The sequence below is a fragment of the Diaphorina citri genome, unplaced genomic scaffold (assembly GCF_000475195.1).
Source record: "Diaphorina citri unplaced genomic scaffold, Diaci psyllid genome assembly version 1.1 scaffold388, whole genome shotgun sequence".
Lineage (NCBI taxonomy): Eukaryota > Metazoa > Arthropoda > Insecta > Hemiptera > Psyllidae > Diaphorina > Diaphorina citri.
The window spans coordinates 204,259-217,318 of record NW_007377823.1 but is presented as its reverse complement, the minus strand read 5'-3'; the positions used below and the strand labels follow the sequence as shown (position 1 = coordinate 217,318).

General features: G+C 36.0%; 1 long non-coding RNA gene across 1 annotated transcript; it reads left to right on the top strand.

The window, feature by feature from the left end:
* The first annotated feature begins 4,562 nt into the window (after positions 1 to 4,562).
* LOC113467049 lies at positions 4,563 to 8,439 on the top strand. Its single transcript, XR_003391261.1, has 2 exons — positions 4,563 to 4,930; positions 7,822 to 8,439. It is a non-coding gene; the product is annotated as an uncharacterized LOC113467049 (long non-coding RNA).
* The last annotated feature ends 4,621 nt before the right edge of the window (positions 8,440 to 13,060 follow it).

Below are 13,060 nucleotides of genomic sequence, written 5' to 3'. Positions count from 1 at the left end.
AAACAACATAGACATCTCTGTCACACATCACCACACATCTTCTCTCTCGGTACGTTACCTCTTTCTTCTTTTTACTATTTACTTTGAAAGTAAAAATTTCTTTACTTTAAAAGTACCTACCTAACAATTTCTTTACTTTCTTGAAGTATTTCTTTACTTTCTTCTTCGCTATATCTTTCTATTTACATCTTTTTATTTTCACTATTTCCTATTTCTTTTTTATTGATATTTGATTACCTACATATTTATTTATTAACTTTTCGAAAACATGTTCCTAATCTTTTTGATAACTGTTGTTTCTTTTTCCATATTTTTCTTCTATGAGATCATAATGTCATGAACTTTTTTGAACTATCAGTATTATTGGCTTTTTAGTCCCTTTCCTTTATTATTACAATAGTAATAAAAAGGTATAAGGGACGGACTATTGTATTCGCTTCGGTGTCTGTCACTCTGTCGGTCTGTCAGTCTGTCGGTCGGTCTGTCTGTCCCCATAGAAGGACTTATCCAAACCTAGTCGACCTATATATCAAATTAAAGGTCTTTTTACCAGGAACACGAAAATGGTGGTGCAAATTTTGTCCAGAAAACCATAAAGCCAAAAAAACTGGTTTTTGGGGGATTTTTTTCACATTTTCTCACACAAATGAGCCCTGATCTTGAAATTTGTCGCGACGACCTATGAACTCAAAGCCAGAAAGTTTTAGATAACACTTCAGTCGATCATTTAAGACCGATTTTAGCGTCACCTATGTTAAGCTACGCCGAGCAAGGCCAATAAATGGATGGGTGACTTGAACATTATATTGGGAATAAAGGGAGAACGGGCTCTAGTCTTGATTTTAAATCATTACATGAAAGTAAAATCAAATCAAGAATGATAATAAACTGAATATTAAACAAATTAGGTAGGTACATAGGTATTCTTTAACCACGATCGACTAAACTACGGGCTAAAAAAATCCCGGAGGGACGGGCCCAGCTTGTTACTTTCTATTACTACAGTATAGCGGAGCTATACTAGTAATGAAAGTATTGCAATCGGTCCAAATTTTTTTATTCACCTCTGTTGAATAATTTAAGTTATACCTTTAAGATTGGGAGCATGTTTTCGAAAACATTTTCTTTCGTTTCAACCTCTTTATTTCGTTCTTCAATCCGTTGGATTCTGAAATCGCAAAGCCACACTCCATTTTACCTCTTTGCCTCTCCGTAAATTTAAGTTCTGTATCATTTCCTTTTATTTGCTAAGGTCAGAGTAGATAGATTTTTATAACCTAACTATAAAATTGACTATCTCCGTATCTACATGTAGAGCTAATCTTTAAATGCCTTGGTAGGTTCATCGTACTTATGTACGTAAACATAGGTTTTTTATTTGTTTAATTTTAACTTTTTTTGCAGTTTCAGATTGCCTTTTTGAACTTGTTTCACATAATCCAAGTATTGTAAGAGCTCGGAATGAGTAGGGCAAATACTAGAAAATAATTTATTTCAGTTAAATAGAGGTTTAAGTGAAATAATCTGAAAAGGGAATAAACAGGATCGGTGAAGGTAAAAGAGATGAACATTAGATAGTTCTTTAGGGTTAGCTGTTCTCCTCCCTGTTTATAGTCCCACAGCCAGACGCTAGTCTTCTCTCTGTTTAATGTCCCCTAGCCAGACAGCCTTGGTCTAAGATTATATTTACCGGTTTAAACACAGTCTTTATAAATCCCGCCCCTGTTTATTTCCAGGTCTGGTGACGCAGGATTACAGCCAGGAGGTGCAGGAGATGATGGTATTGTGGGAGGACCACGCACCCCTCAGCAGATTGCTGCACAGAAGCGGTTGCAGCAAACACAAGCCCAGGTGGACGAGGTATAAAATAGATGGGTAGATAGTTCCTGTTGTTGGGCCTCAAAATAAGGAACTTTTGGGCGGTAGGAATAGGATATTTTCAGCGCTAGAATGTTCCCATGAAGTAAAGTCTTACTTTTTTTTATTTTTGCTTGAAAATATATTTAAAAGTCTAACCAAACCTTCATAACTAAAATATATATTTTGTTTTCTTATTCTTTAAGATCTTATTCGTTAGCTAGGTTAAGTACAATAATTTTAATTATTGATTAAGCTTATGAGGAAAGTTATCCTAATAACAATTACATGATCAATTAAACGAATAGATTTTGGTTTATTACATTTTAAACAATGTATATTCTCTTTATCATTTGTACTAAATTTATTTTCAAGATAACTTTACTTTCTATTATTTTTTTCTGTTGTTTTTCCTCTTTATACCTGAGACTTGCTCAGTGTCCTAGAAATCTTTGAGTAAAAACGGAATTTGCCAATACCTCCTTGTTTTACGTTATGTTATATTCACTTTTAATTTAATAGATAGAAAATATTTTAGCTAAAACAATATTACCGTTGAATTTCTTTAGGGAAAGAAAACCTAAATTAGGTATTGTAGGGTCAGGACACTGGGTCCATCTGAGTTCAGCAAAAAAGCTATCTATTTTTCTTCCTATTAAGTACATGTACATAAGTACCAGTTATCAGCAAAAACTATGTTGCTGTGCTTGTATTTAATTAATTGAAAAATGGGATCAAAATTAAACTAGAAATAGATAACCCAAGTAGGTATTTAATTTAAAACTGTAATATCAAACTGTATGTTTTAATCCCGGGGAAATTCTAAAAAGACAAATCTATTTAAAGAAGTAAATAGTTTCACTGATCGTAATTTCTTACAAATCATTAGGTATTCAATACGTATTGATAGATTGATTAAAATCTAGGTAAATCTATTATTATCCTCTGTAAAATTCAAGACAGTAATTCAAATATTGGCACACAACAATACGAGTATTCAATCCGCATTTTTATTTTATTATTTTTTATTAATTAAAGTAGTTAAATTATTTATTTATTTATAAAATATTATAAATTGTTAATTGAAAAAATTAAACTTATTAAATTTTAGTAAGAGATCATTCTTAGTTTCTTTTATTTCTAATATTACTTATTTAATGTTTCTATTTACATCACTTAGTTACTTATGTACCTACCTACCTTCCTTACATCATCATTCCTCATTTTTGACTTTCCTGAGCCTGTTCTTAATAATTTATACTCATCCTCACATTTAAAGGACAAACCTAATACCTACTTGTAACAAAACATCATTTATTAAAAATACAAAACATGAAAAAATTGACTGACTTACCACAAACTTTGAGTGAAACAATTCACAACTGTTGGTACTTATTTATACTTACAGGCTCTACAATACGTAGATACTAGATAGTAGATTTCTATTTATAATGGCTGAACTTTTTTTTCGACTTTAGGAAAAGCCATGAGAGATACCTAGTTTCAAGACTTTAGCACGTTGCATGAGGTCGCATGCCAATAGTCACTCCTCGTAATTGTTGTACCTACCTATCTTCTGCACTGCACAAAAATTGCACATTTCTATGCACTCGACCTGCTAATTGCACAAATAATGGACAGTAGAACCTTGTTACATATAACGAAATTATAATTATAACGAAAAACTCGATGTTACGGAAAGGAAATTCCATTTCCGTTTACAAAGCAAAATCCCCGTTGAACTGTATAACGAGGTTCTACCTTGCTATTTTTACACGATTTTTTCCCTTGTTTTGTTTAACTTTCCAATCCTTGCATGCTTTCACTACTTCTTTCTATATTTTTCGCGGTAAGTAAGTATAATTATTATTTATTTAGAATGTTAAAAAAAGGTTCAATTAAATTAAGTTAGGTTGTCATCGATCAGTTACCAGTCATAGATTTTTGCCAGGTTCAAACGTTTGTTAATTATGGAGTACATAGCTAACAAACATGAACCAGTAGTCCAAAGCCTAAATATTGCATGTGATGCCGGCCATTCTCAGGGTGGTTCTAAATCCATTGGCTTTGAGCCAAGATAATTGGAGGATACATTCCCATTTTACTATAGTAAATGAGGGTAAACTGCGTACTGAGGCCGGAACTTGGCCTGGCGCACTACCAACTAGATATTATTTAGAACGATCTTTAATGGCCGGCCTTTTTTCGCCACTTTACACTCACTTAAGTATTATTTTGTTACTCAGGGCTGAATTCATTAAATGATTAAAATGGTACTATGTATAAGGAATTTCAGGGAATTTGTAAAACATTTAGAACACCAGAAAGAAACCCCATTGGAATATTTGCAATCGAAAAACGAGTACAAATTTTTGTCGATGATGTAGGCATTGAACCCGGGACTTTCTGCATAGCAAGCTAGTGCGTTACCAACTTACCACTATCACTATAGGCTAACCCTGTCCTCATAATATATCTTACCACTATGAATTCAGCCCTAATATTCCCAATAACCTAATGAATTCAGCCCTAAGCCTCACTTAGTTAACCCTTTTGTATCACCTAGCGCTCATTTTGTATTGTTTCTCTCTTTACTTTGTTTCGCAGCCTGGGCGTCGGATTAAATTTAATGTTAAATTTCTCATCTCGTCTCGAGAGTGTCTTCTCTTCTCTCTCCTACTATAGCTTTAACCCTTCAAGTCGGATTAAATTTAATGTTAAATTTCTCATCTCGTCTCGAGAGTGTCTTCTCTTCTCTCTCCTACTATAGCTTTAACCCTTCAAGTCCTGTGTCACCAGAAGTGTTCCTCGAGATTGTAAGTAGTTCCTAATCCATCCGACAGAGCGCGTATTAGAGAAAAGGGTTTTTCTCCAACCTTTGGGTACGGAAAAAAGAAAGAAGAAATATAGGTTGAAAACTGGAATTTATCTAGTCATGCGGAGAAATACAAAACTTTTGAACTTCAATTTACAGGGTACAATTTTCTCACTTTGGGAGATATGTACTTCAATTGTTTGATGGAAAGGTTTTTTTCATCATTGATGGAAAGGCGCTTTAACTCTGGAATAGCAGGTCAATTGAAAACTGGAATTTATCTAGTCATGCGGAGAAATACAAAACTTTTGAACTTCAATTTGCAGGGTACAATTTTCTCACTTTGGGAGATACTTCAGTTGTTTGATGGAAAGGTTTTTTTCATCATTGATGGAAAGGCGCTTTAACTCTGGAATAGCAGGTCAATTTTTTTAAAGACGCAGACAAAAATGACATATACCTATTATGTCTGCATTTCTACTTCATAAACCGTGATTTCCTTTTCAATACAATGTTTTAATTCGTGTGTGAAAGGGCTAACAATATAAAACTTACTGGCCTCTTCAGACCCCCACCCCTTTGTATGTAAAAATTGCCAAGAAATAACAGATTTTTCCAGCCCCATTATAAAGTCTGCACCAAACCGTGATTTCCTTTTCAATACAATGTTTTAATTCGTGTCTGAAAGGGTTAACAATATAAAACTTAGTGTAAATACCTACTCGTTTTGTTCACCTTTCAATTTTAAACAGCGCAGGACTTGATGGGTTAATGATGTGATAAGTACTAGAAAAAGTACCTACTATTAAACCATTTTAGATTAAGGTTTCATATAAAAATAGAAGTATACAGTTTTATTCACCATTATACAAATTTTGTACCCTGGAAACCCCTTTGCATTACCTCAGGGACTCAGGACACATACCTACTAATTTACACGCCATATTTATTTTATTCATGTATGGAAAATTGTTCATTTTGAAGAATATTCCTGAAGGAGAACCCTGCCACTTTAATTAAAGCGCCAAAAAGGAAAGGGGGAAGGAAAATGAAGGAAAAATTCGGTCAGAAAATGTCCGCCCCACCCGGGATTTGAACCTGGTATACCTACCCTGTATATAAAATATATTTTGGGAGAGTAAGTTTCTACAAAGCTATATCTTTATTCTATTACACGTCCCACTTTGGACTAAAAAAAAAAACACCTTTCATTGCTGCTTCCTATCTACGTTAGCGAAAATTTAATTAAATGAAAATACCCCAACTTTCTCTCCCACTAAAACATTACCAAATTATTTTACCCAATATTATCTGTATTTATTTACCTACTCTTACCTAGAGTTAGACATTATCATAATTATTTAATTAGATACCATTCTATTGTTTCAAACTACGATTTCAATATTCAAAAGCTGAATTTTATGTTCGCACTTCACAAAGCTAGATACAAATAATGTAGGTCAACGAACTGTGGGCCAATTCAGAAAAATTCGGACCGATTGTAATAATATAATTATGTTCCCTATACTTATTGTAATGACAAGTAAAAAGGGCTCCTAGTTAGTCCCCCGACGAGACTCAAATAGCCAAATTTCTTTGAACTTTGTTGTGCGTATTGCATACTCACATTGTTTCACGGCATTCATACAAATTTTCTGCCCATTTTGAAGATCTTCAAATGTTCAACTTCAAATCCTTTTTGGAATCATTGAACCCTAAAACGGATATGTCCACCCATTTCCCGAATTTGAACATGAGGACCGAATGCAATACTTTCTCATCACATGGCTTCACTTATTGTAATAGAAAGTTAAAAATCACATTCCTTATAGTTTTAAAAAAAATGGATAGTTGGATACCTATACCTACCTATTGTAAATTAGAATAATGAAATCAGGGTTACCTCAACAGCTTTATTTACGTTATTAAGTTTACTATAATTATTTATGTTACGGTATGTGTAGGGCTAGAAAAGGGAGAAGGGTCGAGGGTCGTCTCTTACCGTGATTTTCGTTGAATAGTTGAGAATGTTGAGAATGTTGAGATACTTATCACTCGGTACCGAGGCTGGAGCGGTCGTTTTGGTGACAGCTTGTGGGATAGCTCTGAACTCATGGACACTTGGTTTAAGACTGACTTGATGTTTCGATCGAGACGTATTATAGGAATTTAGGAATTAGGAGGGACAGGGGGCACCAAAAATCGTGAACCCAACATTTCCCCCCACCAAAATGAATATTTTGAAACAAATTCCAGAAAGGGGGTAGGTAGCCAATAAAGCTTATTGATCAAAACAAAATACACCCAATAATCACAAAGTGTTGTAAGATCACAGTACTCATCATACAAAACTTTAGCATCAAACTGGATAGGTAGAGTAAAGCAAACCATCACAACAAAATGAATATTAGGAACAGGTAAAAGTGGACTGTATGGAAAGGATTTAAAGGTAAGTAACATCAATAATAACAAGGAAAAAAAAGTATTAACAATAATAGGAAAAAATACTGAAGGTTAGATCAGTTAGAAAATAAACAAACACTCGATGATGGGTAGGCATTGAACCGGGACTTTCTGCATAGCAAGCTAGTGCGTTACCAACTTACCACTATCACTATAGGCTAACCCTGCCCTCATAAAATATCTTACCACTATGAATTCAGCCCTAATATTCCCAATAACCTAATGAATTCAGCCCTAAGCCTCACTTAGTTAACCCTTTTGTATCACCTAGCGCTCATTTTGTATTGTTTCTCTCTTTACTTTGTTTCGCAGCCTGGGCGTCGGATTAAATTTAATGTTAAATTTCTCATCTCGTCTCGAGAGTGTCTTCTCTTCTCTCTCCTACTATAGCTTTAACCCTTCAAGTCACCAGAAGTGTTCCTCGAGATTGTAAGTAGTTCCTAATCCATCCGACAGAGCGCGTATTAGAGAAAAGGGTTTTTCTCCAACCTTTGGGTACGGAAAAAAGAAAGAAGAAATATAGGTTGAAAACTGGAATTTATCTAGTCATGCGGAGAAATACAAAACTTTTGAACTTCAATTTACAGGGTACAATTTTCTCACTTTGGGAGATATGTACTTCAATTGTTTGATGGAAAGGTTTTTTTCATCATTGATGGAAAGGCGCTTTAACTCTGGAATAGCAGGTCAATTTTTTTTTAAAGACGCAGACAAAAATGACATATACCTATTATGTCTGCATTTCTACTTCATAAACCGTGATTTCCTTTTCAATACAATGTTTTAATTCGTGTCTGAAAGGGTTAACAATATAAAACTTAGTGTAAATACCTACTCGTTTATTTCGAATTTTCAACACAGCAGGACTTGATGGGTTAATGATGTGATAAGTACTAGAAAAAGTACTATTAAACCATTTTAGATTAAGGTTTCATATAAAAATAGAAGTATACAGTTATATTCACCATTATAGGTACATAGTTTGTACCCTGGAAACCCATTTGCATTACCTCAGGGACTCAGGACACATACCTACTAATTTACACGCCATATTTATTTTATTTATGTATGGAAAATTGTTCATTTTCAAAAATATTCCTGAAGGAGAACCCTGCCACTTCAATTAAAGCGCCAAAAAGGAAAGGGGGAAGGAAAATGAAGGAAAAATTCGGTCAGAAAATGTCCGCCCCACCCGGGATTCAAAAACCTGGTATACCTACCCTGTATATAAAATATATTTTGGGAGAGTAAGTTTCTACAAAGCTATATCTTTATTCTATGCATTACACGTTCTATTTTGGACTGAAACAAGCTGGGTCCGTCCCTCCGGGAATTTTTTAGCCCGTAGTTTATTCGATCGTGATTAGAGAAAATCAGTACCTATGTACCTACCTAATTTGTTTAATATTCAGTTTATTATCATTCTTGATTTGATTTTTTGATTTTACTTTCACGTAATGATTTAAAATCAAGACTAGAGCCCGTTCTCCCTTTATTCCCAATAAAATGTTTAAGTCACCCATCCATTTATTGGCCTTCATCGGCGTTGCTTAACCTAGAAAACGCTAAAACCGGTCTTAAATTAACGACTGAAGTGTTATCTAAAACTTTCTCGCTTTGAGTCAGTTTCTTCGCACACAACCCTTTAAAAAAAAAAAAAAAAAAAACATCAATAGCATTCAGTTCGACCCTACATTAATTCATAATGATAATAATAATTATTTTACTTTAGTCTCCTTACACTACTAATTTTAGAATTAAATATTAATTTTATCCATTTAATATTAACTTCAACTATAATAAAAGTATAACATTCATGTTGAAATGTAATTCGTTGTGTCTGTCATTACCTAATTTTCTTCAGTGGAACGTATGAAAAAGGGGATTAGAGGAACCTCCTCTAAAAAAAATCTTTTTTTTTTGAGCTGCCCCATGGACTTCTGCAATGACCAGGCGAGAAACTTGGTTGGAAAACCTGAACACACTTGGCTGAACGGAGGGTAAAACTTCCGTCATTAATATAGACGGGGAGTCAGGGCCTCAAATGCTACGTGGGAAGGTACAAATCCGTGATGATGATTTAAGGGCCGTTTAGACGCTCAGTTCCGCGTCGTTCGGAAAAAAAATGTGCACACTTTTATTTAATTACATGGCCTACAAAAAGTACAAAGACATTTTGTGTCGTTCGGAAAAAAATTGTGCACACTTTTATTTAATTACATGGCCTACAAAAAGTACAAAGACATTTTGTGAATACTGCCCTCTTTCTGATGATGTGTATCCAGTATCCACACATAGTCGATCGGCCGACTGAACCATCCACAGTGCCTCGACCAAATAAATTCACTCGTCGATCGTTGTCGATCGACTATGTTTGGACAGATCTTATGGTGGGTCCAGACTTGTGCAATGCAACGTGCAAAGCATTTGCATTGCACGTTGCACGTAAAATCAAATCTGACGAATGCGAACGTTTTTCATGTAGGTATCCGAGAATTTTTGTACCGATACTCAACTACCTAGTAATGGCCTATAGTAGGTACATCATTTGCATTGCATTGCACAATGCTTTGCAAACACGTCCAAACTAGTGCAACGCACATCAAAGACATTCGCCAGAAAACCGCCAACCTCTCGGATACCCACAAACGTTTGCTGCAATGTTCAAAAAACTTTGCTGCAACTTTCTCAAACACGTCCAAACTAACGAATTTCATTGCATTGCACAAGTCTGGACCCACCATTAAAGCACCTGGAAAACTCCCTATTTACCCTCCCTCTCTTCCCAATATAGCTTTCTGTGTTGTCATTGTCTCACTTCTTGTATTATAACCTTCTTGTTCTTAGGGTGTGCTATGTCGTTTTCACTGTAAATAAACCGAAAACATCCAGGCTTTACTTCCCGTGTGATGCTAACGTTTGGACAACGTTAAGCAGAAAGGAACCCGTCAACAAATGCCTAGTTATTATTAGGTATCTTCATAGAACATAATACAGAAAGTCTTCAGTGATCTTAGGTCGAGTTTTACCACCGTAGTGACCGTCGATTGTCTCAGGATTGAGGTCAATCCGAGGTTGACCTGGCTATGTGGCTATTGCCTGGGATGGTAAACGATAAACTGAACAAGAGTCAAGAAATACTGGGAGAAGAACTGGGAGTAAAAACATCTTTTGGCCGATTTATAGGGGAACACGGGGTAAAATGACACCTCTAGTGCTTATGAGGTCCTAACTAAAAAAATAAAAGTCACACAGATATGTAATTCTGTAACAAAATAAAGCATAATTTTAGCTACAAATTACATTAGACAAGAACGATATATGTATCACTGGAAAAAAAACTAAAAATATTTTCATGAGGGTACCAAAAAAGACCGTTTTGCCCGAAGGCTGGGGCAAAATGGTCCTATACCATATACCATATACATACATGCAAAACACCTTGGGGCAGAATGGAACCCTGGGCACTATTCTCCTATGTACCATTCTGCCCCCAGACCATTAAAAAACCATTTTGCCCCAAAGCGTCAGTGATTTGAAAATTGCATGCAAAAATTGCATCAAGCACTCGTGAAATCGAAAAAACCTCCGTACTCTTCAAAAACAAAAGACAAAAGAATCAACCACGGATCAAAACAAAGATAAGACTTCCAGGAATAGTTTCTAGTCCATCCAAGAGAGCTCAGCACTTTCTAGCTCCTAAAAAAAGGCGGGTGATCATTTTGCCCCGATGTGCCGTTTTGCCCCGTGTTCCCCTACCTACATATTTTTGGGTGGTTCTTTTCTGCTTGATGTTGTCCGTTTTTAATACTAAAAGGTACATCTGTCTCATTTTACCCACATTAAAAGCTTAAAACTACCTATATCACAGAATAAACTAAGGGAGGTTGTTGTTCCCTTCTGAGTGACAGTACTCTTTCGCCATCCTACTTATTTCGGGTGAATGTTCCGTTCCCACTCTTGTCGTTCGGAAAAAAATTGTGCACACTTTTATTTAATTACATGGCCTACAAAGACATTTTGTGTTGTTCGGAAAAAATCGTGTCGTGTGTAGTGGGAACATTCTCATTTAAATTACAGGACATTCGAGAAAGAAAAAGAAAAAAAATCGGATGACGTCACGACAAGTGGGAACGGTGTTTATGCTATAGAGATATCGGATTTGCCTGAACAAACACATTTACCAAGTAAAAAATTCTCCAAGAGTACCAGCAAACGAGCAAACGGAACGTCAAGAGTTCGAAGCGATGTCCAGTTGCCCAGTCTGTATCAAGACGAAAAACAGTTACGGCTCGGAAAAAAATCGTGTCGTGTGTAGTGGGAACATTCTCATTTAAATTACAGGACATTCGAGAAAGAAAAAGAAAAAAAATCGGATGAAACTCACAACAAATGGGAAAGGGCCTTTATGTTATCGAGATATCGGATTTGCCTGAACAAACACATTTACCAAGTAAAAAATCCTCCAAGAGTACCAGCAAACGAGCAAATGGAACGTCAAGAGTTTCAAGCGATGTCCAGTTGCCCAGGCTGTATCAAGACGAAACACAGTTACCGTGTTAAGCCAGTCTAATTTGCTACAAAAATAGCGCGCCTGCCTTGTAAGCGCGATGTCGCGGGTTCGATTCCCGATTGTTGAAGCCTACGTGCTCTCCCCCAGCCAGTCTCTGAAATGGAGAAAGCATTAAGGTAGAAACACACTACCTGACTACCATCACGTTACGTCACGTGATAGTAGTGTTAGTGTGGCTGTCCTGAACGAAATTACTTAGGTACAATATTATGGGAAAACTTTGAACTACATCTTTGTGACTCCCCATGATGACTTCACGTGACGTGATGATAGTGTGTTTCTACCTTTATGAACGTCTTTGTTAAGCGTTGCTCAGCGTGGTGTGGACCCGGATGGGTGACCAACCGAGCTATCATCACCAAGTACTGGATATTCCGGGTTGCACTTATATTCCGGTTTGCACCTTTGTGAGTGAAACGGGTGGGGAACTTTTTTTTCCTTCTTCTTCTTCTTCTTCTTTTTAAATGAAAAATAGAGATTAGGAGAAAAAACACTTAGGTGAAGTAAAGACCAAATCTTAAGATCCCTTGGGTTAGGAAATTTGTCCAACCTCAGATTACCACTGAGCAATCAGAGCTACAACAATGTACAAAAAAAAAAAATGAATAGAAATAGGCAGGTACCTAAATTTCATTACTTTACTAGGACTTGAACCAACCAACATTCAGATCCAGAGTTCACCGTGCTAACCACTACACCACTGAGGTCAGGGTCTCTCCGAGAGACCAAAGACTTATGGACCGCCTACAAGGCCCTGACCGAGGGGGGGGCACTTAGGTGAAGAAGAGACAAAATCTCAAGATTGCTTGGATTAGGAAGTTTGTTCAAGTTCAGATAACCAGTGACAGTGAGTAATCAGGGCTACAATGTGCACGAAAAAAAAAGATGTATGGCTACTTATACGAAGCTAAATAACCTACACTACACCACTAAGGTGGATTATCTACTCGTAAGAACTTACCTTGAAATAATTCATTATGAAATCAAACTTCTCAGAAGGCGTCATCTCAGGTTTGACTAAAGTTTTCAGCAGGGAGCATACTACAATGGCACCAGCGTTTATCATTGGATTGTGCGGCTTTTCTGGAAAATAGGAATCAATATTTCTGATGGTTTTCATCCATCTAGCCTTGCGCAAAAGAATGAATGTTCCTTTCAACATGGACATATTGGGCACCCTTAATGTGTGGGACTCACCTCAAGTTCACACATTAAGTCAATTTTGAGGATAAACTTTGTTTTCCAATCTTAATTTTGGACATGCATTGCAGAAATAGCTGTTAGCAAGGTATTTCTCTAGCAAAAATGAAACACTTTTAGGGAAATCAGTCGACCCAAAATTTTCTTCATAA